This window comes from Hyperolius riggenbachi, chromosome 2, assembly GCF_040937935.1.
Source record: "Hyperolius riggenbachi isolate aHypRig1 chromosome 2, aHypRig1.pri, whole genome shotgun sequence".
Lineage (NCBI taxonomy): Eukaryota > Metazoa > Chordata > Amphibia > Anura > Hyperoliidae > Hyperolius > Hyperolius riggenbachi.
Genome location: NC_090647.1, coordinates 575,321,406 through 575,347,491, shown reverse-complemented (window position 1 = coordinate 575,347,491; position 26,086 = coordinate 575,321,406). Strand labels below are relative to the sequence as shown.

At 48.4% G+C, this 26,086-nt stretch overlaps 1 long non-coding RNA gene across 2 annotated transcripts in view; it reads left to right on the top strand.

Moving 5' to 3' along the window:
• Positions 1 to 1,394: 1,394 nt before the first annotated feature.
• The window catches only part of LOC137545221 (uncharacterized), a 45,805-nt gene continuing 21,113 nt past the window's right edge, over positions 1,395 to 26,086 (top strand). Inside the window, exons 1-2 of one of the 2 annotated variants that reach the window (XR_011026014.1) lie at positions 1,396 to 1,431; positions 21,817 to 21,877. This is a non-coding gene — a long non-coding RNA (uncharacterized lncRNA). Of the gene's footprint in view, positions 1,432 to 21,816; positions 21,878 to 26,086 lie in introns of both variants that reach the window. The other variant, XR_011026015.1, reaches the window with a different exon arrangement.

Below are 26,086 nucleotides of genomic sequence, written 5' to 3'. Positions count from 1 at the left end.
AGGAGCTCACAATCTAATCCCTACCATAGTCATAGTCTAATGCCCTACTGTATTATTATTATGTATTTATATAGCACTGACATCTTCTGCAGCACATTACAGAGTACATAGTCATGTCACTGACTGTCCTCAGAAGAGCTCACAATCTAATCCCTACCATAGTCATAGTCTAATGCCCTACTGTATTATTATTATGTATTCATAAAGCACTGACATCTTCTGCAGCACTTTACAGAGTAGATAGACATGTCACTGACTGTCCTCAGAAGAGCTCACAATCTAATCCCTACCATAGTCATAGTCTAATGCCCTACTGTATTATTATTATGTATTCATAAAGCACTGACATCTTCTGCAGCACTTTACAGAGTAGATAGACATGTCACTGACTGTCCTCAGAAGAGCTCACAATCTAATCCCTACCATAGTCATAGTCTAATGCCCTACTGTATTATTATTATGTATTCATAAAGCACTGACATCTTCTGCAGCACTTTACAGAGTACATAGTCCTGTCACTGACTGTCCTCAGAGGAGCTCACAATCTAATCCCTACCATAGTCATAGTCTAATGCCCTACCGTATTATTATTATTATGTATTCATAAAGCACTGACATCTTCTGCAGCACATTACAGAGTACATAGTCATGTCACTGACTGTCCTCAGAAGAGCTCACAATCTAATCCCTACCATAGTCATAGTCTAATGCCCTACTGTATTATTATTATGTATTCATAAAGCACTGACATCTTCTGCAGCACTTTACAGAGTAGATAGACATGTCACTGACTGTCCTCAGAAGAGCTCACAATCTAATCCCTACCATAGTCATAGTCTAATGCCCTACTGTATTATTATTATGTATTCATAAAGCACTGACATCTTCTGCAGCACTTTACAGAGTACATAGTCCTGTCACTGACTGTCCTCAGAGGAGCTCACAATCTAATCCCTACCATAGTCATAGTCTAATGTCCTACCATATTATTATTATGTATTTATATAGCACTGACATCTTCTGCAGCACATTACAGAGCGCATAGTCATGTCACTGACTGTCCTCAGAGGAGCTTCAATTACAATTATGATGTTTTAATTATGAGTAGCCAACATCATTAGCTCACAATAGTCCTGAATGTGATAAGTGACAGATGAAGGGGGATAGACAGGTTTAACTCTCTAAATACACACAAGGTGCATTTCTCTGTTTTCCTTCTGTCCTGTGCAAGGGTTTAGGCCCACTTTAAATACTCACTGGCTGCTCTGCCTTCCTATGATTAATAATAGAGGCTGCAGTTAGCCTACTGACCACAAGATGGCAAACCCACCTCCACCAGCTGGAACGCAGACACTGGAAATAGAACCACAGAGAGGAAGTAATGACAGACCGGAAGTAAATCGGGGATTTCCTCGTGCTGCAGACTGAGAGGTGAGAGGGGAGTTTATATTTGTAAAATAACTCAGTTATAAATAATATTATAAGAGTAAAAAGTGGGGAAATAAGTACTTGTGTATTATCCCGTCTAGCAGGACAGCTCGTCCATTAGACAGGCTTAGAAAGTGTGCCCTGTGTTTCTTTAGCAGCTGATTCATCACAGATCAGCTGCTCTCTTCTGCACCTGCTCTCTCGCTGCACAGTGTTGTGGCTTTCTCCTATAGCTGATTCATCACAGATCAGCTGCTCTCTTCTGCACCTGCTCTCTCGCTGCACAGTGTTGTGGCTTTCTCCTATAGCTGATTCATCACAGATCAGCTGCTCTCTTCTGCACCTGCTTCTCTCGCTGCACAGTGTTGTGGCTTTCTCCTATAGCTGATTCATCACAGATCAGCTGCTCTCTCCTGCACCTGCTCTCTCGCTGCTCAGTGTTGTGGCTTTCTCCTGTAGCTGATTCATCACAGATCAGCTGCTCTCTTCTGCGCCTGCTTCTCTCGCTGCACAGTGTTGTGGCTTTCTCCTATAGCTGATTCATCACAGATCAGCTGCTCTCTTCTGCACCTGCTTCTCTCGCTGCACAGTGTTGTGGCTTTCTCCTATAGCTGATTCATCACAGATCAGCTGCTCTCTCCTGCACCTGCTCTCTCGCTGCTCAGTGTTGTGGCTTTCTCCTGTAGCTGATTCATCACAGATCAGCTGCTCTCTCCTGCACCTGCTCTCTCGCTGCTCAGTGTTGTGGCTTTCTCCTATAGCTGATTCATCACAGATCAGCTGCTCTCTTCTGCACCTGCTTCTCTCGCTGCACAGTGTTGTGGCTTTCTCCTATAGCTGATTCATCACAGATCAGCTGCTCTCTTCTGCACCTGCTCTCTCGCTGCTCAGTGTTGTGGCTTTCTCCTATAGCTGATTCATCACTGATCAGCTGCTCTCTTCTGCGCCTGCTTCTCTCGCTGCACAGTGTTGTGGCTTTCTCCTATAGCTGATTCATCACAGATCAGCTGCTCTCTTCTGCACCTGCTCTCTCGCTGCACAGTGTTGTGGCTTTCTCCTATAGCTGATTCATCACAGATCAGCTGCTCTCTTCTGCACCTGCTCTCTCGCTGCACAGTGTTGTGGCTTTCTCCTATAGCTGATTCATCACAGATCAGCTGCTCTCTTCTGCACCTGCTTCTCTCGCTGCACAGTGTTGTGGCTTTCTCCTATAGCTGATTCATCACAGATCAGCTGCTCTCTCCTGCACCTGCTCTCTCGCTGCTCAGTGTTGTGGCTTTCTCCTGTAGCTGATTCATCACAGATCAGCTGCTCTCTTCTGCGCCTGCTTCTCTCGCTGCACAGTGTTGTGGCTTTCTCCTATAGCTGATTCATCACAGATCAGCTGCTCTCTTCTGCACCTGCTTCTCTCGCTGCACAGTGTTGTGGCTTTCTCCTATAGCTGATTCATCACAGATCAGCTGCTCTCTCCTGCACCTGCTCTCTCGCTGCTCAGTGTTGTGGCTTTCTCCTGTAGCTGATTCATCACAGATCAGCTGCTCTCTCCTGCACCTGCTCTCTCGCTGCTCAGTGTTGTGGCTTTCTCCTATAGCTGATTCATCACAGATCAGCTGCTCTCTTCTGCACCTGCTTCTCTCGCTGCACAGTGTTGTGGCTTTCTCCTATAGCTGATTCATCACAGATCAGCTGCTCTCTTCTGCACCTGCTCTCTCGCTGCTCAGTGTTGTGGCTTTCTCCTATAGCTGATTCATCACTGATCAGCTGCTCTCTTCTGCGCCTGCTTCTCTCGCTGCACAGTGTTGTGGCTTTCTCCTATAGCTGATTCATCACAGATCAGCTGCTCTCTTCTGCACCTGCTTCTCTCGCTGCACAGTGTTGTGGCTTTCTCCTATAGCTGATTCATCACAGATCAGCTGCTCTCTTCTGCACCTGCTCTCTCGCTGCTCAGTGTTGTGGCTTTCTCCTATAGCTGATTCATCACAGATCAGCTGCTCTCTTCTGCACCTGCTTCTCTCGCTGCACAGTGTTGTGGCTTTCTCCTATAGCTGATTCATCACAGATCAGCTGCTCTCTTCTGCACCTGCTCTCTCGCTGCACAGTGTTGTGGCTTTCTCCTATAGCTGATTCATCACAGATCAGCTGCTCTCTTCTGCACCTGCTTCTCTCGCTGCACAGTGTTGTGGCTTTCTCCTATAGCTGATTCATCACAGATCAGCTGCTCTCTCCTGCACCTGCTCTCTCGCTGCTCAGTGTTGTGGCTTTCTCCTGTAGCTGATTCATCACAGATCAGCTGCTCTCTTCTGCGCCTGCTTCTCTCGCTGCACAGTGTTGTGGCTTTCTCCTATAGCTGATTCATCACAGATCAGCTGCTCTCTTCTGCACCTGCTTCTCTCGCTGCACAGTGTTGTGGCTTTCTCCTATAGCTGATTCATCACAGATCAGCTGCTCTCTCCTGCACCTGCTCTCTCGCTGCTCAGTGTTGTGGCTTTCTCCTGTAGCTGATTCATCACAGATCAGCTGCTCTCTCCTGCACCTGCTCTCTCGCTGCTCAGTGTTGTGGCTTTCTCCTATAGCTGATTCATCACAGATCAGCTGCTCTCTTCTGCACCTGCTTCTCTCGCTGCACAGTGTTGTGGCTTTCTCCTATAGCTGATTCATCACAGATCAGCTGCTCTCTTCTGCACCTGCTCTCTCGCTGCTCAGTGTTGTGGCTTTCTCCTATAGCTGATTCATCACTGATCAGCTGCTCTCTTCTGCGCCTGCTTCTCTCGCTGCACAGTGTTGTGGCTTTCTCCTATAGCTGATTCATCACAGATCAGCTGCTCTCTTCTGCACCTGCTTCTCTCGCTGCACAGTGTTGTGGCTTTCTCCTATAGCTGATTCATCACAGATCAGCTGCTCTCTTCTGCACCTGCTCTCTCGCTGCTCAGTGTTGTGGCTTTCTCCTATAGCTGATTCATCACTGATCAGCTGCTCTCTTCTGCGCCTGCTTCTCTCGCTGCACAGTGTTGTGGCTTTCTCCTATAGCTGATTCATCACAGATCAGCTGCTCTCTCGCTGCACGGTGTTGTGGCTTTCTCCTATAGCTGATTCATCACAGATCAGCTGCTCTCTTCTGCGCCTGCTCTCTCGCTGCACAGTGTTGTGGCTTTCTCCTATAGCTGATTCATCACAGATCAGCTGCTCTCTTCTGCACCTGCTCTCTCGCTGCTCAGTGTTGTGGCTTTCTCCTATAGCTGATTCATCACAGATCAGCTGCTCTCTTCTGCACCTGCTTCTCTCGCTGCACAGTGTTGTGGTTTTCTCCTATAGCTGATTCATCACAGATCAGCTGCTCTCTTCTGCACCTGCTTCTCTCGCTGCACAGTGTTGTGGCTTTCTGCTATAGCTGATTCATCACAGATCAGCTGCTCTCTTCTGCGCCTGCTTCTCTCGCTGCACAGTGTTGTGGCTTTCTCCTATAGCTGATTCATCACAGATCAGCTGCTCTCTTCTGCGCCTGCTTCTCTCGCTGCTCAGTGTTGTGGCTTTCTCCTATAGCTGATTCATCACAGATCAGCTGCTCTCTTCTGCGCCTGCTTCTCTCGCTGCACAGTGTTGTGGCTTTCTCCTATAGCTGATTCATCACAGATCAGCTGCTCTCTCCTGCACCTGCTTCTCTCGCTGCACAGTGTTGTGGCTTTCTCCTATAGCTGATTCATCACAGATCAGCTGCTCTCTTCTGCACCTGCTTCTCTCGCTGCACAGTGTTGTGGCTTTCTTCTATAGCTGATTCATCACAGATCAGCTGCTCTCTTCTGCACCTGCTTCACTCGCTGCACAGCGTTGTGGCTTTCTCCTATAGCTGATTCATCACAGATCAGCTGCTCTCTTCTGCACAGTGTTGTGGCTTTCTCCTATAGCTGATTCATCACAGATCAGCTGCTCTCTTCTGCACCTGCTTCTCTCGCTGCACAGTGTTGTGGCTTTCTCCTATAGCTGATTCATCACAGATCAGCTGCTCTCTTCTGCGCCTGCTTCTCTCGCTGCACAGTGTTGTGGCTTTCTCCTATAGCTGATTCATCACAGATCAGCTGCTCTCTCCTGCGCCTGCTTCTCTCGCTGCACAGTGTTGTGGCTTTCTCCTATAGCTGATTCATCACAGATCACCTGCTTCTCTCGCTGCACAGTGTTGTGGCTTTCTCCTATAGCTGATTCATCACAGATCACCTGCTTCTCTCGCTGCACAGTGTTGTGGCTTTCTCCTATAGCTGATTCATCACAGATCAGCTGCTCTCTCGCTGCACAGTGTTGTGGCTTTCTCCTATAGCTGATTCATCACAGATCAGCTGCTCTCTTCTGCACCTGCTCTTTCGCTGCACAGTGTTGTGGCTTTCTCCTATAGGTGATTCATCACAGATCAGCTGCTCTCTCCTGCGCCTGCTTCTCTCGCTGCACAGTGTTGTGGCTTTCTCCTATAGCTGATTCATCACAGATCAGCTGCTCTCTTCTGCGCCTGCTTCTCTCGCTGCACAGTGTTGTGGTTTTCTCCTATAGCTGATTCATCACAGATCAGCTGCTCTCTTCTGCGCCTGCTTCTCTCGCTGCACAGTGTTGTGGCTTTCTCCTATAGCTGATTCATCACAGATCAGCTGCTCTCTTCTGCGCCTGCTTCTCTCGCTGCACAGTGTTGTGGCTTTCTCCTATAGCTGATTCATCACAGATCAGCTGCTCTCTTCTGCGCCTGCTTCTCTCGCTGCTCAGTGTTGTGGCTTTCTCCTATAGCTGATTCATCACAGATCAGCTGCTCTCTTCTGCGCCTGCTTCTCTCGCTGCTCAGTGTTGTGGCTTTCTCCTATAGCTGATTCATCACAGATCAGCTGCTCTCTTCTGCACCTGCTTCACTCGCTGCACAGCGTTGTGGCTTTCTCCTATAGCTGATTCATCACAGATCAGCTGCTCTCTCCTGCGCCTGCTTCTCTCGCTGCACAGTGTTGTGGCTTTCTCCTATAGCTGATTCATCACAGATCAGCTGCTCTCTTCTGCGCCTGCTTCTCTCGCTGCACAGTGTTGTGGCTTTCTCCTATAGCTGATTCATCACAGATCAGCTGCTCTCTTCTGCGCCTGCTTCTCTCGCTGCACAGTGTTGTGGCTTTCTCCTATAGCTGATTCATCACAGATCAGCTGCTCTCTTCTGCGCCTGCTTCTCTCGCTGCACAGTGTTGTGGCTTTCTCCTATAGCTGATTCATCACAGATCAGCTGCTCTCTTCTGCGCCTGCTTCTCTCGCTGCACAGTGTTGTGGCTTTCTCCTATAGCTGATTCATCACAGATCAGCTGCTCTCTTCTGCGCCTGCTTCTCTCGCTGCACAGTGTTGTGGCTTTCTCCTATAGCTGATTCATCACAGATCAGCTGCTCTCTTCTGCGCCTGCTTCTCTCGCTGCTCAGTGTTGTGGCTTTCTCCTATAGCTGATTCATCACAGATCAGCTGCTCTCTTCTGCGCCTGCTTCTCTCGCTGCTCAGTGTTGTGGCTTTCTCCTATAGCTGATTCATCACAGATCAGCTGCTCTCTCGCTGCACAGTGTTGTGGCTTTCTCCTATAGCTGATTCATCACAGATCAGCTGCTCTCTTCTGCACCTGCTTCTCTCGCTGCACAGTGTTGTGGCTTTCTCCTATAGCTGATTCATCACAGATCACCTGCTTCTCTCGCTGCACAGTGTTGTGGCTTTCTCCTATAGCTGATTCATCACAGATCACCTGCTTCTCTCGCTGCACAGTGTTGTGGCTTTCTCCTATAGCTGATTCATCACAGATCAGCTGCTCTCTCGCTGCACAGTGTTGTGGCTTTCTCCTATAGCTGATTCATCACAGATCAGCTGCTCTCTTCTGCACCTGCTCTTTCGCTGCACAGTGTTGTGGCTTTCTCCTATAGCTGATTCATCACAGATCAGCTGCTCTCTCCTGCACCTGCTTCTCTCGCTGCACAGTGTTGTGGCTTTCTCCTATAGCTGATTCATCACAGATCAGCTGCTCTCTTCTGCGCCTGCTTCTCTCGCTGCACAGTGTTGTGGTTTTCTCCTATAGCTGATTCATCACAGATCAGCTGCTCTCTTCTGCGCCTGCTTCTCTCGCTGCACAGTGTTGTGGCTTTCTCCTATAGCTGATTCATCACAGATCAGCTGCTCTCTTCTGCGCCTGCTTCTCTCGCTGCACAGTGTTGTGGCTTTCTCCTATAGCTGATTCATCACAGATCAGCTGCTCTCTTCTGCGCCTGCTTCTCTCGCTGCTCAGTGTTGTGGCTTTCTCCTATAGCTGATTCATCACAGATCAGCTGCTCTCTTCTGCGCCTGCTTCTCTCGCTGCTCAGTGTTGTGGCTTTCTCCTATAGCTGATTCATCACAGATCAGCTGCTCTCTTCTGCACCTGCTTCACTCGCTGCACAGCGTTGTGGCTTTCTCCTATAGCTGATTCATCACAGATCAGCTGCTCTCTCCTGCACCTGCTTCTCTTGCTGCACAGTGTTGTGGCTTTCTCCTATAGCTGATTCATCACAGATCAGCTGCTCTCTTCTGCGCCTGCTTCTCTCGCTGCACAGTGTTGTGGCTTTCTCCTATAGCTGATTCATCACAGATCAGCTGCTCTCTTCTGCGCCTGCTTCTCTCGCTGCACAGTGTTGTGGCTTTCTCCTATAGCTGATTCATCACAGATCAGCTGCTCTCTTCTGCACCTGCTTCTCTCGCTGCACAGTGTTGTGGCTTTCTCCTATAGCTGATTCATCACAGATCAGCTGCTCTCTTCTGCGCCTGCTTCTCTCGCTGCACAGTGTTGTGGCTTTCTCCTATAGCTGATTCATCACAGATCAGCTGCTCTCTTCTGCGCCTGCTTCTCTCGCTGCACAGTGTTGTGGCTTTCTCCTATAGCTGATTCATCACAGATCAGCTGCTCTCTTCTGCGCCTGCTTCTCTCGCTGCTCAGTGTTGTGGCTTTCTCCTATAGCTGATTCATCACAGATCAGCTGCTCTCTTCTGCGCCTGCTTCTCTCGCTGCTCAGTGTTGTGGCTTTCTCCTATAGCTGATTCATCACAGATCAGCTGCTCTCTTCTGCACCTGCTTCACTCGCTGCACAGCGTTGTGGCTTTCTCCTATAGCTGATTCATCACAGATCAGCTGCTCTCTCCTGCACCTGCTTCTCTCGCTGCACAGTGTTGTGGCTTTCTCCTATAGCTGATTCATCACAGATCAGCTGCTCTCTTCTGCGCCTGCTTCTCTCGCTGCACAGTGTTGTGGCTTTCTCCTATAGCTGATTCATCACAGGTCAGCTGCTCTCTTCTGCACCTGCTTCTCTCGCTGCACAGTGTTGTGGCTTTCTCCTATAGCTGATTCATCACAGATCAGCTGCTCTCTCCTGCACCTGCTTCTCTCGCTGCACAGTGTTGTGGCTTTCTCCTATAGCTGATTCATCACAGATCACCTGCTTCTCTCGCTGCACAGTGTTGTGGCTTTCTCCTATAGCTGATTCATCACAGATCACCTGCTTCTCTCGCTGCACAGTGTTGTGGCTTTCTCCTATAACTGATTCATCACAGATCAGCTGCTCTCTCGCTGCACAGTGTTGTGGCTTTCTCCTATAGCTGATTCATCACAGATCAGCTGCTCTCTTCTGCACCTGCTCTTTCGCTGCACAGTGTTGTGGCTTTCTCCTGTAGCTGATTCATCACAGATCAGCTGCTCTCTTCTGCGCCTGCTTCTCTCGCTGCACAGTGTTGTGGCTTTCTCCTATAGCTGATTCATCACAGATCAGCTGCTCTCTTCTGCGCCTGCTTCTCTCGCTGCACAGTGTTGTGGCTTTCTCCTATAGCTGATTCATCACAGATCAGCTGCTCTCTTCTGTGCCTGCTTCTCTCGCTGCACAGTGTTGTGGCTTTCTCCTATAGCTGATTCATCACAGATCAGCTGCTCTCTTCTGCGCCTGCTTCTCTCGCTGCTCAGTGTTGTGGCTTTCTCCTATAGCTGATTCATTACAGATCAGCTGCTCTCTTCTGCGCCTGCTTCTCTCGCTGCACAGTGTTGTGGCTTTCTCCTATAGCTGATTCATCACAGGTCAGCTGCTCTCTTCTGCGCCTGCTTCTCTCGCTGCACAGTGTTGTGGCTTTCTGCTATAGCTGATTCATCACAGATCAGCTGCTCTCTTCTGCACCTGCTTCTCTCGCTGCACAGTGTTGTGGCTTTCTCCTATAGCTGATTCATCACAGATCAGCTGCTCTCTCCTGCACCTGCTTCTCTCGCTGCACAGTGTTGTGGCTTTCTCCTATAGCTGATTCATCACAGATCAGCTGCTCTCTTCTGCACCTGCTTCTCTCGCTGCACAGTGTTGTGGCTTTCTCCTATAGCTGATTCATCACAGATCAGCTGCTCTCTCGCTGCACAGTGTTGTGGCTTTCTCCTATAGCTGATTCATCACAGATCAGCTGCTCTCTTCTGCACCTGCTTCTCTCGGTGCACAGTGTTGTGGCTTTCTCCTATAGCTGATTCATCACAGATCAGCTGCTCTCTTCTGCACCTGCTTCTCTCGCTGCACAGTGTTGTGGCTTTCTCCTGTAGCTGATTCATCACAGATCAGCTGCTCTCTTCTGCACCTGCTTCTCTCGCTGCTCAGTGTTGTGGCTTTCTCCTATAGCTGATTCATCACAGATCAGCTGCTCTCTCGCTGCACAGTGTTGTGGCTTTCTCCTATAGCTGATTCATCACAGATCAGCTGCTCTCTTCTGCACCTGCTTCTCTCGCTGCACAGTGTTGTGGCTTTCTCCTGTAGCTGATTCATCACAGATCAGCTGCTCTCTTCTGCGCCTGCTTCTCTCGCTGCACAGTGTTGTGGCTTTCTCCTATAGCTGATTCATCACAGATCAGCTGCTCTCTTCTGCGCCTGCTTCTCTCGCTGCACAGTGTTGTGGCTTTCTCCTATAGCTGATTCATCACAGATCAGCTGCTCTCTTCTGCGCCTGCTTCTCTCGCTGCACAGTGTTGTGGCTTTCTCCTATAGCTGATTCATCACAGATCAGCTGCTCTCTTCTGCGCCTGCTTCTCTCGCTGCACAGTGTTGTGGCTTTCTCCTATAGCTGATTCATCACAGATCAGCTGCTCTCTCGCTGCACAGTGTTGTGGCTTTCTCCTATAGCTGATTCATCACAGATCAGCTGCTCTCTTCTGCACCTGCTTCTCTCGCTGCTCAGTGTTGTGGCTTTCTCCTATAGCTGATTCATCACAGATCAGCTGCTCTCTTCTGCACCTGCTCTCTCGCTGCTCAGTGTTGTGGCTTTCTCCTATAGCTGATTCATCACAGATCAGCTGCTCTCTTCTGCACCTGCTTCTCTCGCTGCTCAGTGTTGTGGCTTTCTCCTATAGCTGATTCATCACAGATCAGCTGCTCTCTTCTGCGCCTGCTTCTCTCGCTGCTCACTGTTGCGGCTTCCTCCCTGCGTCCTCCAGGACGGCCCTCCTGAGATTGTGTTAGTCTCCCCCCTCAAATTGGAAACACCTTAAAGAAATTAAACAATTAGCTCAGTATAAAGCCCACCCCCACACAATCTCCCTCAGTTTTTAGTTTGTTTCCCAGACTCTTCATGGAAGCACCTGGATTGTACTGCTGTAGGGGAGCCTGTTGGCACCTACATGTGTTTATTGATGCTGGTTTTGGTTTGTAATGGGAAGGCGGTTTAGGTCAGCATGGTGGTGCGACCTGCACATGGAGGTTTGGACATATGTACCTTGACTCCTTGTGGATCGGAGGAGGTTCGGAGAGATCCTGCTCTGTTCACCGCTTTTCTGGCTCTGGCGGCTGTACCGATAGACGCTACTGACATTTCCGGGTGGCGCCGGATGTGACGTATTGTACGCGTCATTTGACGCGACGCGTATCATATGACGCGTTGGCAGAATTTGCATGCGTCAACGTCACGCGTACGGTACAGCGCGTGCAGGCGGGGATAAGAGCCATCCCGGAAGGAGACAGTGCGGTTTGTTTGGACGCACTGGCAGCACGCCTTGCACTAACTCCGGAGTCTCTAGGGGGCTATGCAGCAGTCTATGGAGCCCACCTCAGAGATGCAGGAGCCGCCTCCAGCTGGTAACCCTGAGCAGCCGGGATCTCAACCAGCGGTAAGAGGCAGTATTGCTATATTGTATTAAGCAAGTCTTTATTTTTTACATATATAGTAATACACTATTGGGCCTGTATCTTATTTATCTTTACAGAAACCAGCTAAGAGCACCTCAAAATCAAAAAAGTGTGCCAAGTGTGGTGTCAGGCTACCTGAGGGGTCTAGTAAGACAGTATGTGGGGATTGTGATAAGGCTAGTAGGTCTAGCAAATCAACCTCTTCCACAGCTAATCCTGAGAGTGCCACAGTGGCTTTATTGGATCTGATGAGATCCATGAAGCAGGAATTGGCTACTACATTTACAGCACTTAGGTCAGCCTTTCCTAGTTGTCCGGTTCAATCTGCCCCGGTAGTTCAGCTGGAACCTCAGGCCCAATTAACCGCTTCTCCTGTAATACAGCAGGTAATTACATCTCAGGCTCAGGTACCCCAGACTAGCACGTCAGTGGGGTTGGTACCTCCGAGTTCATTAAAGGACCCTCCTTTACCGTTGCAGGGTCCCTCCTATGTGGGTGCGGGCGAGGATTCCGCGCCTGTATCCTTGGAGGAAATATCAGATGAATCTGAGGACGGGGAGGTCTACTCTGATTCATCAGTACCTCAATCTGCGGGTAAAGTGCCTAGGTATTTATTAAGTGCCGAAGACACCTCAGAGCTTCTTAAAGCAGTCTATGACTCAGAGCAGATTGAGTTGCCCAAATCTACTGCTACCCCTCAGGACGAGATTTATAGGGGTTTAGAGGATCATGGGCCCAGAGTATTTCCGGTGCATAGAGCCATTAAAAGTATTATAACTGCTCAATGGAAGGATCCAGAGACTAAGCTCTTTATTCCTAGATCATTTAAACGAAGGTTCCCTTTTGATTTAGATGAACAGGAAGCTTTATTCAAATGTCCGAGGCTGGACGCACCCCTTTCCCAGTATTCCAAGGATACTGATTTATCCTTTGAAGACATGGGAGCACTAAAGGATCCCATGGATAAAAAAGTAGACGTTCTGTTGAAGCGGGCTTGGGACTCAACCTCGTTCTCTTTTAAGCCGGCGATATCTTCTATGTGCATTGCTCGCAATTTGGATAAATGGGTCAGAGGTCTACAGACTCATTTAGAATCAGGCACAGCACATATTAAAATTTTACAGAACCTACCGGTGATTTTAAAATCGGTTGCCTTTTTGGCTGATGCTGCTACAGAATCTTTAAGAGCAGCAGCCAAAACTGCGGCGTTGATAAATTCAGCCCGCAGGGCAGTTTGGTTAAATACATGGGAAGGGGATGTGACATCAAAACAAAAGCTTTGTGGCATGGAGTTTCAGGGGAACCTCCTGTTTGGTAGGGACCTTGAAACAGTTTTGGAAAGATCTTCAAATAAAGCTAAGAAATTTCCAGATAAACGTAAGAAAGCAAAACAGCCTTTTCAGAGTAAGAAACCCTTCTTTAGACCGAGTCAGGATCGCAGAAAACAAGGACAAAATAAAAGATGGACTTATAATGCAGGAAGAGGACGGCCGTTTCTCTTCAATAGGCCCCAAACTACCGCCACAGCTAAGCCCACAAAATGACTCGTTGATGCCGGTAGGGGGGAGACTACTTTATTTTCTTCAGTTTTGGAAGGAGATCACGCAAAACCCTTTTATTTTGAATCTAATACAATACGGTTACAGGATAGAATTCATATCCGTGCCCCCCTCCCAGTTTGTGGTAACAACCTTACCCAGGGAACCAATCAGAGCAAGAGCACTGATGGATTCGGTCTCTTCTCTCCTTCAAAAGAAGGTAATCTGTCCGGTTCCAGTTCTGGAACGGAACAGGGGGTTCTACTCCAGGGTTTTCCTGATTCAGAAACAATCAGGAAAGTTTCGTATGATTTTGAATCTGAAACCACTGAACCCTTACATTGTGGAGAAGAAGTTCAGAATGGAAAGCATAGCCTCGGTCCGGAACTTGCTTCTTCCGGGCAGTTTTTTAGCGACGGTCGACTTGGAGGATGCTTACCTCCATGTTCCCATCCATCCGACCTTTCAGCAGTTTCTGAGATTTGCGATTCGGTCGGGGGACTCTGTATGCCATTTTCAATATCGAGCCCTTCCGTTTGGAATTTCGTCGGCCCCGCGGATTTTCACAAAAGTAATTGCGGAGGTTATGTCTTTCCTTCATCTCCACAATGTAAGAGTTCTCCCTTACTTAGACGATTTTCTGTTTGTAGGAGAGACGCTGGAGATTTTACGCGAGCGGCTCAATTTTTCTCTCCAGGTACTATCCAGACTGGGTTGGATTGTGAGCAGGGAAAAATCACAGTTGAACCCAGCACAAAGTCTGGTATTCCTGGGACTCCGGTGGGACACGACGGTGAGGCGTGTCTTCTTACCGGACGTGAAAGTAGAAAGAATAATTTCGGAAGTCAATTCAGTCAGGATCAGTTCACGGATTCCGCTACGGAAGATAGTATCGCTTCTGGGGCTGATGTCATCAGCCTTCCCAGCGGTAGAATGGGCTCAGGCTCATTCGCGAGAACTTCAGGCCTGGTTCCTGACTATTTGGAACAGGAGTCATCGCTCTTTGGACAGACGAGTAGATCTGCCGGTCCAGATATCGGTGAGTCTGGATTGGTGGATGCTTCCGTCCAATCTCAGTTTGGGTCGCAAGTGGGCCCAGGAGTTACCCCTAAAGCTGTACACGGACGCCAGTGCATGGGGTTGGGGGGCTCATTGTCTGGGACATCAGGTTCAAGACAGATGGAGTCCGGATATGTCTCAGAAGTCGTCAAACTTCAGAGAACTCAGTGCAATCTTTCTAGCGCTGCAGGCATTACACCCAATCATTGCCAACTCAGAGGTTCTGGTGCTTTCGGACAATTTTGTGTCTGTGTGCTATGTCAGAAAGCAGGGAGGAACCAGGGTGCGGGAGCTCCAGGAGCTAACATCTCAAATTTTAGCATGGTCAGAGCTGAATCTGGAATCCATTTCAGCGATCCACATTCAGGGGATCTGCAACAAACGAGCGGACGCACTAAGTCGGAATTGGGGTCAGGAATCAGAATGGGAACTCAATCCGGAAGTTTTTCAGGAAATAGCATCCAATTGGGGGGTTCCCACTCTGGATCTGTTCGCCACACCAGAAAACGCAAAGGTGGACGATTTCTGTACCCTGGATCCTTCTTGTTCAATGAATCGCCTAGATGCGCTGTCAGTACCTTGGCCGGAGGGCCTGCTTTATGCGTTTCCTCCGTTCAAGTTAATTCCGAGGGTTCTAAAAAAGATCCAATCGGAGAGGGCTCAGGTGATATTTATTGCACCACGGTGGCCGAAGCGGGCATGGTTCCCGCTGATTCAATACCTAGCAGTCAGGGGACCCTGGCGCCTGCAAGTCAGGCCGGATCTCTTGATACAGAGTGGGCAATACCATCCGAATCCGCAATTCCTAAAGTTAACTGCATGGATCCTGAAGAGCAGATGTTAAAGGGTAAAGGGTTTTCTGATCCAGTGGTTAAGACATTATTAGCCTGTAGAAAACCTAGCACTAGAAGGAAGTATAACAAGGTGTGGTATACTTTCTCATCTTGGAAGCAAAAGGATGCTTCCCGGTCAGATAATATTTGCTCCATACTGGAATTTTTGCAGCAGGGAGTTCATTTGGGACTAACAGCAAGTACTTTAAGAGCTCAGGTGTCGGCACTTTCTGTATTTCTAGTTAGACCTTTATCAACAGATACCCATATAAGAAATTTCTTAAGGTCAGTGGAGCGCTCTCAGCCGGTCCGGCAGAAGTTGGTTCCTCCATGGGACTTATCCTTGGTTTTAGATTTTCTAACCACAGGGAAATTCGAACCATTAGATTCAGTGGCAATAAAGTTCCTTACACTTAAGGTGGCGTTCCTTATTGCCATAACGTCAGCCCGTAGAGTGAGTGACATACAGGCTTTGTCAATTAAGGACCCATTTATGGTCATCCACACAGATAGGATTGTTTTTAGATTGGATCCTTCCTATCTACCCAAGGTTTCCACTTCCTTTCATAGGTCCCAAGAGATCATCCTGCCCTCTTTCGTTTCCAACCCACAGAATGAGAAGGAAAGGAAATTAAATACACTAGATGTGAGACGAGCGGTATTAATTTATTTAGATAGAACCAGGGACTGGAGGAAGTCTAGCAGTCTGCTAGTAGCCTTTGGTGGTTCGAATAGGGGAGTTCAGGTGACAAAATCCACTATTTCTAGGTGGATTAAGGAAGTAATTAATCTAGCTTATAGGGAAGCCCAGATAGAGTTGCCAGCTCAGGTCACTGCACACTCTACGAGGTCGCTCTCTACTTCCTGGGCGGAAAGATCAGGAGCCTCACTGGAACAGATTTGTACGGCGGCAACCTGGTCCAGACACTCAACGTTCATAAAACATTATAGAGTGGAACTCCTCTCCAGCCAGGACCAGGCTTTTGGGCGTAAGGTTCTGCAGGCAGTCATCCCACCCTAAGGTAATTTTTTTTTTCTCGCTGAATCTCAGGAGGGCCGTCCTGGAGGACGCAGGGAGGAAGTGCCGGCTGCTTACCTGGTAGCAGTGTTCCGGCAAGTCCTCCAGGACGGCCGCCTAGTTCCCGGCCCTTTGATAGAATATATATAGAGGGGTTATAAACTGTACAATCTTCTCTTTTAATAAACTGAGGGAGATTGTGTGGGGGTGGGCTTTATACTGAGCTAATTGTTTAATTTCTTTAAGGTGTTTCCAATTTGAGGGGGGAGACTAACACAATCTCAGGAGGGCCGTCCTGGAGGACTTGCCGGAACACTGCTACCAGGTAAGCAGCCGGCACTTTCTCCTATAGCTGATTCATCACAGATCAGCTGCTCTCTTCTGCACCTGCTCTCTCGCTGCTCAGTGTTGTGGCTTTCTCCTATAGCTGATTCATCACAGATCAGCTGCTCTCTTCTGCACCTGCTCTCTCGCTGCACAGTGTTGAGGCTTTCTCCTATAGCTGATTCATCACAGATCAGCTGCTCTCTTCTGCACCTGCTTCTCTCGCTGCTCAGTGTTGTGGCTTTCTCCTACATCTGATTCATCACAGATCAGCTGCTCTCTCCTGCACCTGCTTCTCTCGCTGCACAGTGTTGTGGCTTTCTCCTATAGCTGATTCATCACAGATCAGCTGCTCTCTTCTGCACCTGCTTCTCTCGCTGCACAGTGTTGTGGCTTCTCCTATAGCTGATTCATCACAGATCAGCTGCTCTCTCCTGCACCTGCTTCTCTCGCTGCACAGTGTTGTGGCTTTCTCCTATAGCTGATTCATCACAGATCAGCTGCTCTCTTCTGCACCTGCTCTCTCGCTGCTCAGTGTTGTGGCTTTCTCCTATAGCTGATTCATCACAGATCAGCTGCTCTCTTCTGCACCTGCTCTCTCGCTGCACAGTGTTGTGGCTTTCTCCTATAGCTGATTCATCACAGATCAGCTGCTCTCTCGCTGCACAGTGTTGTGGCTTCTCCTATAGCTGATTCATCACAGATCAGCTGCTCTCTTTTGCGCCTGCTTCTCTCGCTGCACAGTGTTGTGGCTTTCTCCTATAGCTGATTCATCACAGATCAGCTGCTCTCTCGCTGCACAGTGTTGTGGCTTTCTCCTATAGCTGATTCATCACAGATCAGCTGCTCTCTTCTGCACCTGCTCTCTCGCTGCTCAGTGTTGTGGCTTTCTCCTATAGCTGATTCATCACAGATCAGCTGCTCTCTTCTGCACCTGCTCTCTCGCTGCACAGTGTTGTGGCTTTCTCCTATAGCTGATTCATCACAGATCAGCTGCTTCTCTCGCTGAACAGTGTTGTGGCTTCTCCTATAGCTGATTCATCACAGATCAGCTGCTCTCTTCTGCGCCTGCTTCTCTCGCTGCACAGTGTTGTGGCTTTCTCCTATAGCTGATTCATCACAGATCAGCTGCTCTCTTCTGCACCTGCTTCTCTCGCTGCACAGTGTTGTGGCTTTCTCCTATAGCTGATTCATCACAGATCAGCTGCTCTCTTCTGCACCTGCTCTCTCGCTGCACAGTGTTGTGGCTTTCTCATATAGCTGATTCATCACAGATCAGCTGCTCTCTTCTGCACCTGCTTCTCTCGCTGCACAGTGTTGTGGCTTTCTCCTATAGGTGATTCATCACAGATCAGCTGCTCTCTTCTGCACCTGCTCTCTCGCTGCACAGTGTTGTGGCTTTCTCCTGTAGCTGATTCATCACAGATCAGCTGCTCTCTTCTGCGCCTGCTTCTCTCGCTGCAGTGTTGTGGCTTTCTCCTATAGCTGATTCATCACAGATCAGCTGCTCTCTTCTGCACCTGCTTCTCTCGCTGCACAGTGTTGTGGCTTTCTCCTATAGCTGATTCATCACAGATCAGCTGCTCTCTTCTGCACCTGCTCTCTCGCTGCACAGTGTTGTGGCTTTCTCCTGTAGCTGATTCATCACAGATCAGCTGCTCTCTTCTGCGCCTGCTTCTCTCGCTGCACAGTGTTGTGGCTTTCTCCTGTAGCTGATTCATCACAGATCAGCTGCTCTCTTCTGCACCTGCTCTCTCGCTGCACAGTGTTGTGGCTTTCTCCTGTAGCTGATTCATCACAGATCAGCTGCTCTCTTCTGCACCTGCTTCTCTCGCTGCACAGTGTTGTGGCTTTCTCCTATAGCTGATTCATCTTTCTCCTATAGCTGATTCATCACAGATCAGCTGCTCTCTTCTGCACCTGCTCTCTCGCTGCTCAGTGTTGTGGCTTTCTCCTATAGCTGATTCATCACAGATCAGCTGCTCTCTCGCTGCACAGTGTTGTGGCTTTCTCCTATAGCTGATTCATCACAGATCAGCTGCTCTCTCGCTGCACAGTGTTGTGGCTTTCTCCTATAGCTGATTCATCACAGATCAGCTGCTCTCTCGCTGCACAGTGTTGTGGCTTTCTCCTATAGCTGATTCATCACAGATCAGCTGCTCTCTTCTGCACCTGCTCTCTCGCTGCTCAGTGTTGTGGCTTTCTCCTATAGCTGATTCATCACAGATCAGCTGCTCTCTTCTGCACCTGCTTCTCTCGCTGCTCAGTGTTGTGGCTTTCTCCTGTAGCTGATTCATCACAGATCAGCTGCTCTCTTCTGCACCTGCTCTCTCGCTGCACAGTGTTGTGGCTTTCTCCTATAGCTGATTCGTCACAGATCAGCTGCTCTCTCGCTGCACAGTGTTGTGGCTTTCTCCTATAGCTGATTCATCACAGATCAGCTGCTCTCTTCTGCACCTGCTTCTCTCGCTGCTCAGTGTTGTGGCTTTCTCCTATAGCTGATTCATCACAGATCAGCTGCTCTCTTCTGCACCTGCTTCTCTCGCTGCTCAGTGTTGTGGCTTTCTCCTATAGCGGATTCATCACAGATCAGCTGCTCTCTTCTGCACCTGCTTCTCTCGCTGCACAATGTTGTGGCTTTCTCCTATAGCTGAATCATCACAGATCAGCTGCTCTCTTCTGCACCTGCTTCTCTCGCTGCACAATGTTGTGGCTTTCTCCTATAGCTGATTCATCACAGATCAGCTGCTCTCTTCTACACCTGCTTCTCTCGCTGCACAGTGTTGTGGCTTTCTCCTATAGCTGATGCATCACAGATCAGCTGCTCTCTTCTGCACCTGCTCTCTCGCTGCACAGTGTTGTGGCTTTCTCCTATAGCTGATTCATCACAGATCAGCTGCTCTCTTCTGCACCTGCTTCTCTCGCTGCACAATGTTGTGGCTTTCTCCTATAGCTGATTCATCACAGATCAGCTGCTCTCTTCTGCGTCTGCTCTCTCGCTGCACAGTGTTGTGGCTTTCTCCTATAGCTGATTCATCACAGATCAGCTGCTCTCTTCTGCACCTGCTTCTCTCGCTGCACAGTGTTGTGGCTTTCTCCTATAGCTGATTCATCTCAGATCAGCTGCTCTCTTCTGCACCTGCTTCTCTCGCTGCACAGTGTTGTGGCTTTCTCCTATAGCTGATTCATCACAGATCAGCTGCTCTCTCGCTGCACAGTGTTGTGGCTTTCTCCTATAGCTGATTCATCACAGATCAGCTGCTCTCTCGCTGCACAGTGTTGTGGCTTTCTCCTATAGCTGATTCATCACAGATCAGCTGCTCTCTTGTGCACCTGCTTCTCTCGCTGCACAGTGTTGTGGCTTTCTCCTATAGCTGATTCATCACAGATCAGCTGCTCTCTCGCTGCACAGTGTTGTGGCTTTCTCCTATAGCTGATTCATCACAGATCAGCTGCTCTCTCGCTGCACAGTGTTGTGGCTTTCTCCTATAGCTGATTCATCACAGATCAGCTGCTCTCTCGCTGCACAGTGTTGTGGCTTTCTCCTATAGCTGATTCATCACAGATCAGCTGCTCTCTTGTGCACCTGCTTCTCTCGATGCACAGTGTTGTGGCTTTCTCCTATAGCTGATTCATCACAGATCAGCTGCTCTCTTCTGCACCTGCTTCTCTCGCTGCACAGTGTTGTGGCTTTCTCCTATAGCTGATTCATCACAGATCAGCTGCTCTCTTCTGCACCTGCTTCTCTCGCTGCACAATGTTGTGGCTTTCTCCTATAGCTGATTCATCACAGATCAGCTGCTCTCTTCTGCGTCTGCTCTCTCGCTGCACAGTGTTGTGGCTTTGTCCTGTAGCTGATTCATCACAGATCAGCTGCTCTCTTCTGCACCTGCTCTCTCGCTGCACAGTGTTGTGGCTTTCTCCTATAGCTGATTCGTCACAGATCAGCTGCTCTCTCGCTGCACAGTGTTGTGGCTTTCTCCTGTAGCTGATTCATCACAGATCAGCTGCTCTCTTCTGCACCTGCTCTCTCGCTGCACAGTGTTGTGGCTTTCTCCTATAGCTGATTCATCACAGATCAGCTGCTCTCTTCTGCACCTGCTTCTCTCGCTGCACAGTGTTGTGGCTTTCTCCTATAGCTGATTCATCACAGATCAGCTGCTCTCTTCTGCACCTGCTTCTCTCGCTGCACAATGTTGTGGCTTTCTCCTATAGCTGATTCATCACAGATCAGCTGCTCTCTTCTGCGTCTGCTCTCTCGCTGCACAGTGTTGTGGCTTTGTCCTGTAGCTGATTCATCACAGATCAGCTGCTCTCTTCTGCACCTGCTCTCTCGCTGCTCAGTGTTGTGGCTTTCTCCTATAGCTGATTCATCTCAGATCAGCTGCTCTCTTCTGCACCTGCTTCTCTCGCTGCACAGTGTTGTGGCTTTCTCCTATAGCTGATTCATCACAGATCAGCTGCTCTCTTGCTGCACAGTGTTGTGGCTTTCTCCTATAGCTGATTCATCACTGATCAGCTGCTCTCTCGCTGCACAGTGTTGTGGCTTTCTCCTATAGCTGATTCATCACAGATCAGCTGCTCTCTTCTGCACCTGCTTCTCTCGATGCACAGTGTTGTGGCTTTCTCCTATAGCTGATTCATCACAGATCACAGTGTTGTGGCTTTCTGCTATAGCTGATTCATCACAGATCAGCTGCTCTCTTCTGCACCTGCTTCTCTCGCTGCACAGTGTTGTGGCTTTCTCCTATAGCTGATTCATCTCAGATCAGCTGCTCTCTTCTGCACCTGCTTCTCTCGCTGCACAGTGTTGTGGCTTTCTGCTATAGCTGATTCATCACAGATCAGCTGCTCTCTTCTGCACCAGCTTCTCTCGCTGCTCAGTGTTATATGTGTTAAAATGTGTTCCCTGAACCAAACTGCCTGCCTATAAATGAACATGGCTCCAATAAGGATCTATGTGCATTCGTAGAAATGAAAATTATTGTTACATATGATCAAACATTTCCTGGTAACCCAGAATAGTGTACAGCACCAACTTCCAGAGTGAAATGAGCCATAAATTACTTCCCTCCTATGTTGCTGTCACTTACAGGGGGTAGAAGAAATCTGACAAAACTAAAAGGTTTTGGACTAGCCCATCTCTTTGTGGGGGGTTCTGAGGGTTCTGTTTATTTTCAAAAGCACTAGTGAATGGCAGTTGCTCTGTCAAACTGCCCAAAAAGTGTGCAGCGAGCAGGGAGGCTGGCCAGCATCATTGTATAAATCTTTTACAAGGAGTGTATTTATAAAGTAAAAAGGCCATGCTGAGAATCCCCATGCAGAGATGGGCTAGTCCATAACCTGTCAGTTCTGTCAGATTTCTATTACCTACTGAGACAGGATAGGAGAAAAACATGATGGCTCATTATACTCTGGAAGAAACGTATCTCTTATGTGTATGTTTTTACATTTTTTTTAGGATAGTGATCTTTGAAGATGACAACAATCTAACCAGTCTACAGAGCATAACCCCGAATCAGGCCAGTCTGTGAGCAGCAATACAGCCACACCAGCAATAACCATCCACATTATCCTATATTACTGCTGATTACTCACCTGTTCTGCCCTCCGTAACATTGCCCTCCTCTTTACTTGTCCTCATCATGCCTCCCTCCTCCATAGACTGCTGATCACTCCTCACATAGGTCTCCTCTTCTTCCTCTTTACTTGTCCTCATCATGCCTCCCTCCTCCATAGACTGCTGATCACTCCTCACATACGTCTCCTCTTCTTCCTCTTTACTTGTCCTCATCCTGCCTCCCTCCTCCATAGACTGCTGATCACTCCTCACATACGTCTCTTCTTCTTCCTCTTTACTTGTCCTCATCATGTCACCCTCCTCCATAGACTGCTGATCACTCCTCACATATGTCTCTTCTTCTTCCTCTTTACTTGTCCTCATCATGCCTCCCTCCTCCATAGACTGCTGATCACTCCTCACATATGTCTCTTCTTCTTCCTCTTTACTTGTCCTCATCATGTCTCCCTCCTCCATAGACTGCTGATCACTCCTCATATATGTCTCTTCTTCTTCCTCTTTACTTGTCCTCATCATGTCTCCCTGCTCCATAGCCTGCTGATCACTCCTCACATACGTCTCTTCTTCCTCCTCTTTACTTGTCCTCATCATGCCTCCCTCCTCCATAGATTGCTGATCACTCCTCACATATGTCTCTTCTTCTTCCTCTTTACTTGTCCTCATCATGCTTCCCTCCTCCATACACTGCTGATCACTCCTCATATATGTCTCTTCTTCTTCCTCTTTACTTGTCCTCATCATGCCTCCCTCCTCCATAGATTGCTGATCACTCCTCACATATGTCTCTTCTTCTTCCTCTTTACTTGTCCTCATCATGCTTCCCTCCTCCATACACTGCTGATCACTCCTCACATATATCTCTTCTTCTTCCTCTTTACTTGTCCTCATCATGTCACCCTCCTCCATACACTGCTGATCACTCCTCACATATGTCTCTTCTTCCTCTTTACTTGTCCTCATCATGCCTCCCTCCTCCATAGACTGCTGATCACTCCTCACATACGTCTCCTCTTCCTCCTCTTTACTTGTCTTCATCATGTCACCCTCCTTCATAGACTGCTGATCACTCCTCACATACGTCTCTTCTTCTTCCTCTTTACTTGTCCTCATCATGTCACCCTCCTCCATACACTGCTGATCACTCCTCACATACGTCTCTTCTTCTTCCTCTTTACTTGTCCCCATCATGCCTCCCTCCTCCATAGACTGCTGATCACTCCTCACATACGTCTCTTCTTCTTCCTCTTTACTTGTCCTCATCATGTCACCCTTCTCCATAGACTGCTGATCACTCCTCACATACGTCTCTTCTTCTTCCTCTTTACTTGTCCCCATCATGCCTCCCTCCTCCATAGACTGCTGATCACTCCTCACATACGTCTCTTCTTCTTCCTCTTTACTTGTCCTCATCATGTCTCCCTCCTCCATAGAATGCTGATCACTCCTCACATACGTCTCTTCTTCTTCCTCTTTACTTGTCCTCATCATGCCTCCCTCCTCCATAGACTGCTGATCACTCCTCACATACGTCTCTTCTTCTTCCTCTTTACTTGTCCTCATCATGCCTCCCTCCTCCATAGACTGCTGATCACTCCTCACATACGTCTCTTCTTCTTCCTCTTTACTTGTCCTCATCATGACACCCTCCTCCATAGACTGCTGATCACTCCTCACATATGTCTCTTCTTCTTCCTCTTTACTTGTCCTCATCATGCCTCCCTCCTCCATAGACTGCTGATCACTCCTCACATACGTCTCTTCTTCTTCCTCTTTACTTGTCCTCATCATGACACCCTCCTCCATAGACTGCTGATCACTCCTCACATACGTCTCTTCTTCCTCTTTACTTGTCCTCATCATGTCTCCCTCCTCCATAGTCTGCTGATCACTCCTCACATATGTCTCTTCTTCTTCCTCTTTACTTGTCCTCATCATATCTCCCTCCTCCATAGACTGCTGATCACTCCTCACATACGTCTCTTCTTCTTCCTCTTTACTTGTCCTCATCATGCCTCCCTCCTCCATAGACTGCTGATCACTCCTCACATACGTCTCTTCTTCTTCCTCTTTACTTGTCCTCATCAGGTCTCCCTCCTCCATAGACTGCTGATCACTCCTCACATACGTCTCTTCTTCTTCCTCTTTACTTGTCCTCATCATGTCACCCTCCTCCATAGACTGCTGATCACTCCTCACATATGTCTCTTCTTCTTCCTCTTTACTTGTCCTCATCATGTCTCCCTCCTCCATAGTCTGCTGATCACTCCTCACATATGTCTCTTCTTCTTCCTCTTTACTTGTCCTCATCATGTCTCCCTCCTCCATAGACTGCTGATCACTCCTCACATATGTCTCTTCTTCTTCCTCTTTACTTGTCCTCATCATGTCACCCTCCTCCATAGACTGCTGATCACTCCTCACATATGTCTCTTCTTCCTCCTCTTTACTTGTCCTCATCATGCCTCCCTCCTCCATAGACTGCTGATCACTCCTCACATATGTCTCTTCTTCCTCTTTACTTGTCCTCATCATGCCTCCCTCCTCCATAGACTGCTGATCACTCCTCACATATGTCTCTTCTTCTTCCTCTTTACTTGTCCTCATCATGCCTCCCTCCTCCATAGACTGCTGATCACTCCTCACATACGTCTCTTCTTCTTCCTCTTTACTTGTCCTCATCATGCCTCCCTCCTCCATAGAATGCTGATCACTCCTCACATATGTCTCTTCTTCTTCCTCTTTACTTGTCCTCATCATGTCTCCCTCCTCCATAGACTGCCGATCACTCCTCACATATGTCTCTTTATGTTGACAATTCATTAAAGGTGCCTTACTTTTAATTCCTTAACACATAAAACTGGTGGAGACTAGCTCCTTGAGCAAATTCAGCTGGTGTGTTTGGCTCTATTTGAGAACAACCATTCCTGATCCCAAGAATGTTTATCCCAGCAACTACAGCTCTTGAGTGTCTGGTCTAAGGGGTAATGATTATAACTAGAACATACATGCCAGCTCTGACCGTCTCTGGGGAAAACTGTTGGAATTGAGCTTAAGCTGATATATGATATTGAAGTATGTTTCCCCTAATACTATCCACTTAAAGAGACTCTGAAGCGAGAATAAATCTCGCTTCAGAGCTCATAAATAGCAGGGGCACGTGTGCCCCTGCTAAAACGCCGCTATCCCGCGGCTAAACGGGGGTCCCTTCACCCCCAACCCACCCCCCGCAAAAGAGTGTCGTAGAAAGGTCGCAGATTTATTGCTTCCTGGAGGCAGGGCTAACGGCTGCAGCCCTGCCTCCAGTCGCGTCTGTCAGCGGCGCATCGCCGCCTCTCCCCCGCCCCTCTCAGTGAAGGAAGACTGAGAGGGGCGGGGGAGAGGCGGAGATACGCGCTGACAGACGCGCGTGGGGCAGGGCTGCGGCGGTTAGCCCTGCCCCAACCAGGAAGCGCTCCCCCGCTGCACCGAGGGGGATTTAGGGGTGAAGGGACCCCCGTTAAGCCGCGCTATAGCGGCGTTTTAGCAGGGGCACACGTGCCCCTGCTATTTATGAGGTCTGAAGCGAGATTTATTCTCGCTTCAGACTCTCTTTAACTGTATAAAATAATATGGGATAATGCTTATTGCATTACTATATATGACATGCTATATATAATGACATACATATATAGAACTCCTGATACTAAGATTATAAGAAATTCTATATCAGTCGACCTTCTAACCCCAAGTTGTCTCTGGTAAGCCAGCTTGCTGCCCCTTGGACTGTAGTAAATACCGAACCCATACAGACTGTTCAAGGTTATAAGGTAAACATTTAAGATTTGCCTAAAGATTAAGAGCAGTCACGTATATGTTGATCAACACTTCATCAGCATTCTGAACTAAGGCCTGGTGCACACCAAAAAACGCTAGCAGATCCGCAAAACGCTAGCGTTTTTTGAAACGCTTTTTGTTATTTTGATGACGTGTTTTGGTAGCGTTTTGCGTTTTTGCGTGCGTTTTTGATAGCGTTTTTGGTAGCGTTTTGCGTTTTTCATGTAAAGAGGTTGAAATACCTGAAACAAAGGGTTAAAGTGCGATATATTGATGACACATGTGAAGCACATTGAGCAATTGAAGTGAAAACCCCAATATAAAAAGGGTGGGGTCC